Genomic DNA, 4538 nt, shown 5'->3' with positions numbered 1-4538 from the left:
CCGCAAACAGGGTTCCAGCCCTCTGCTCCCCCACCGCGCCCCTCACTCCTGTGCCAGACAGGAAAGGGCAACATCTCTGTTGGGGGCAACTAGAAACCCTTTCCTCTCATTTCTGGCCATGGAATTCTCCACCTGCACCCCCTCACTCATCACCAAACTTTCAGATTTTGTACATCTCACTTTTTCAGGTTGATTTTTGGGGAAAAGCCTCATTTCCCATTCCCAACTGTCTCTGCATGGTACTCTTGGAGGACTGGACTCTCCAGCTCCTGGAAGGACCTGGGCCACCACCGTTGAAAATGAAAAGAATTCAGTTAAAAGAATGGCCTTTGATCTAAATAAAAAATCATCACCGCTTCCCATGATAGGGTGGTGTAAATGCATCTTTGGCCGCTGTTTCGGTTAATCTTAACATAATCCTAACATAACTACCAGCTTTTGAGATAGATGTTGGTACTTCTTTTGCGGATTTTGTCCACACGTTTTCTTGTGGTCCATGATACTACCACTGACCCTTGCTGGAAAATAAATGTCAACAGACATTTTGTGCAACTTACATCTTCATCATCTACTTCCTTGAGACGCAAAAACACAGTAATACATTTTACATTAAGCAAGTGCTTTTTAAAAAACCACGTTGCCAAAATAAATGGCTGATACGTGGTGTTCGCTGCAGCAGGAGCATTGTGGTACTTTGTAGACACCTTACAGAAGGCACGAATGCTCAGAATGCTCAGCGTTTGTCCTCTGCACGTATTTCAAGTGTGGCTAACCTCTGATTTCCCTCCGACCTGGCCACGGGGCTGGTGACGGTGTTGTTCACGTCACAACCCACCCAGCACCGAGGGAGGGCATGCCCCACGGCAGGCAGAAGCTGCCGCAGATTTCTCCCCAGAGGCCGAGAGACTCCTGCTGTCTCTGGACGCTGGTGTCTGAAAGCTCACTGTACTCTAAGCAACCCACGCACTGTGCTGAAAAAGGAGATCATTGTTATGCTGTGTCTGGAAAGGGCCAGGGATGCAAGTTAAAGGGAGAACTGTTTTCAACTCACACTTTGAATCAGACCAGGGGAATACCACAAAGAAAGCAGAGATGGACCGAACTTATTTCGGATAAGTTAATGTGACCATCAACAAGAATTTATGGCCAACTTTGAAAAATGATGCATGTTCATTATAATTGAAAAGAAGATATTAGGGCAAAGTATCGAATATATATACACATAACTTCTACCTCATCTATTCAATTGTTTAGAACACATATCTTTATTTCCTTTCCATTGGTTCCATCGGACCCGCCACACTGCGTGTGGCGAAAAGCCCCTTATTATTACTGGTTTCCACCCGCTTCTGTCCTCATCTCGTGCTGCTTCTGCATTATGTTGGTGGTTGCTGCGTTAGCTGGTCCATAAATGTTTATAACTTACCTTGATTGTGAATTGTGGTTTCCAGCCTGACATATTTTGTCTCATTCACAGCTTTTTGGCCTGAATTCACTTTGTTTGGGATCCAGCAGTCACTGCCTCGCCTCTATTGTTGTCATTTTTCTAGTGTACCTTTGCCCGTTGCTTTATTTTTGGTCTTTTGAATCTCTGTGTTGGAGGTGCGTCCATTAACTAGAGCACGGGGGTCAAGTTTAGCCTTGTAAGCCAATTTGAGAACTGGCTCATTTGTCACTATCACCAGAAAAGAGAAGAAACAGCAAAATGCACTCCATTTATTGAGATGACTCATATGTTTAGTCTCAAGACTGTCACGTTATTTTCTGCTGCAGTTACTGCCTGTGTTGTATTATTCTTCCTTCTGAGAGAGAGGAGATTCGGTAGTTCCCTGCTGTGAGCACCCAAACCTGGGTTCAAACCCACAACCTTGGTACACGCCCCACCCAGCAATCGAACCCTCGACCCCCTGGCGTACGGGACGACGCTCCAACCAACTGAGCCACCCGGCCAGGGCTGCACTTACTATGTTGAGTATATTTCTTTATGTGGCATATTTTCTTTGCTATTCACTATTTCACCCCTTTTGGCATTTCAGAATGTTTATATGTTTCTTCCAGTGGTTGCCTTTGCAGTCATTCCATTTACAGGGCCCTTAATCTCCCTTATTTCTTACGGAGGCTTTACTCTCTGTTGGTGTGTTCATTTATATTCTCCTCCTTCACCTATTGTCTGTGCAACCGTCAGTGTTACTGTTGTGGCTTCCATTTCTCTCCCTTCCCCTCTCTTTCAGTTGTATGATTTTTACTTTTCCAGAACGTGTATTATGTAGGTACTACGATTCATATCCTCACCCTTGTTTTAGGCTTTAGCTATCTAATTAATATATAATTATGTAATAAGATATTATATGTATATATGTATAGAAATGATGGCATAATTATGTAATACATCATATATACATAATATAATATAAACTGTTATGTGATAATACATTTCAAACAATTGCCTCATAAAACACATTTTCACCACCAGCCCTCTTGCTAAAGTTCTTCCAGTTGTCACATGACAGATAGAGTTCACCCCCCGGAAGAGCCCTGCTGGACATGTGTATGGTATCCCCCGAGTTATTGCACGTGGAAATTGTTTTCTTTAACCTTGGTACTTGAAGGACAGCTTGGCTACACAGAATATCTTTGGCTCACGTTCTTGCTCTTCAGCCTCTTCAGAATGCTGCCCCATTACTAACTAGGTTTATAACTTGACTCATGTGAAACCTGATGCTTGTTTATTTAACATTCTTGCCCTTGTTAGTAATTTGACCTTGCAGTTGGAGACCCTGTGGTGCAGTAAATAGCGGTCCCCCGAAAGGCATGTCCATGTCCAAGTCCCTGGAACATGTGAATGTTACCTTATTTGGAAGAAGGTTCTTTGCAGATGTAATTAAGTTAAGAATATCACATTAGATCATCCTGGATGATCCAGGTGGTCCATAAATTCAAGGACAAGCATTCATTTGAGAGATAGACATGGGGGGCAGATCTGAGATGGACGGCGGGATGGTGACGTGGAGGAGAAGCCGTGTGAAGACAGAGGCAGACAGTACAGGGGTGTCGCCACACCCCAAGGGCACCAGGGGCCCAGAGACTGGAGGAGACAAGCAGGCGTTTCAGAGGAAACATGCCCCTGTTCACACCTTGGTTTTGAACTTCTGGCCCCAGGAACTGTAAAAAAATTAATTTATGTTGTTTCAAGTCACCAAGTTTACAGTAAACTGTGACAGCAAGCCTAGGAGATTGATACAGGCCCTAAAGATTGTATGTGTCTGTCTGTGTGTCTGTCTTTAAATCTGACAGTTCACAAGAATGATGTCTCAAAGTTGTTTTTATAGATACAGTTTCCTAGGGGGCCTTTTCGGTGTTTATATTTTCTCTCATTTCTGGAGAGCTGAACCCAGGTTTACTTGACTTTGAAAGCCTAGCCCTCTCCACTCCCCTGGAGTGGACAGGAAGAAGACTTCATTCTCTGGATGTTCTAACAATCTGGAACCATGTTTCCTAGACTTTCTTGCAGTGAGGCTTCCAACCATGAATTCCGTTCAACTAGTTGCTTGCACTTGCTGGGACGGGACGTGAGAATTGGAGCAAAAGCCACCTCCCTGCTGGTTTGGCTGTGACCTTGGGCAGCCACGACTGTGGAGAAATTGGGACTTTCTAAATCTGTGTCTCAATGCTCGGTCAGTAATTTAACGGGTGTCGAGAGATCAGTTAGGGTGGGGATGACAGGGGCTTCCTGATTCTCAGACTCCAGCTAAAGCAGTGTGTTCCCACAGTCTGTCCGTCGGCGACGGCCCCCTGATGTCCCACCTGCATGGAGGGGGCGCGGGGCTGTAAACACCAGCTTCTCTGTGTTCGGTGCCTTCTGCCTAAAATAGCAAGAGTGGTTTCTATTTCCTGCAACTGAACCCTGCTGATACACACGGTTTTCCTCTTTCCCACTAACTGCTAGTCTTTGCAACTGCCAGCCCTTTAACTGGTCCTTCAAGTTCCAAAATGAAGGCTGTGCATGTCCCTGTGACTCCTAATCTTGCCTTCTCCGGCTTCGTTTTCTTCCATCCTCCTTACTGTCACGGAAAGAACATTCATTGGTTGAATGTCCATCTCTGCTAGAATTTAAGCTCCGTGAGAACCAGGGCCGTATTCTGTTCACTTCCGAAAAGTGCTCTAATACTTAGGACAGTTCCAGCAAATGGAAGGAACTCGGTAAGTAGAGTTGAACCAATAGATCCGCTTTTCTAAACAGAATCCTGCTATTAAATTAAGGTATCGGTAATAGACTCATCAATAATATGCCCTTAATAACGCCTCCTTGTAAAACTTTTTCCTAGGTTTAGAAAATCCTCAAAGGACACAGAATGACATTTGTTCTCTGAAACTCAGTCCTGGATTTAGGGTGACCGGCTCCTCTTGGTCTGCAGGAGACTTTCCCACTTTTAGCGCTGAAGTCCCAAGTCCCAGGAACACCCCCTTCAGTCCTGGGCAAAGCAAGATGATTGTTTCCCTGATTAAATCCACAAGGTGCTCAAACAAGGCATTTGGAA

General features: G+C 44.7%; 1 long non-coding RNA gene across 1 annotated transcript; it reads left to right on the top strand.

Moving 5' to 3' along the window:
* Positions 1–1883: 1883 nt before the first annotated feature.
* Positions 1884–4538, top strand: LOC119036862 (uncharacterized). Its single transcript, XR_005080082.2, has 3 exons — positions 1884–1967; positions 4108–4200; positions 4326–4538. It is a non-coding gene; the product is annotated as an uncharacterized LOC119036862 (long non-coding RNA).

The sequence above is a fragment of the Artibeus jamaicensis genome, unplaced genomic scaffold (genome assembly GCF_021234435.1).
Source record: "Artibeus jamaicensis isolate MK-2021 breed Jamaican fruit bat unplaced genomic scaffold, CSHL_Jam_final scaffold_833, whole genome shotgun sequence".
NCBI lineage: Eukaryota > Metazoa > Chordata > Mammalia > Chiroptera > Phyllostomidae > Artibeus > Artibeus jamaicensis.
Note: the sequence above shows the minus strand (reverse complement) of the source record. Positions and strands in the feature narration are given on the sequence as shown.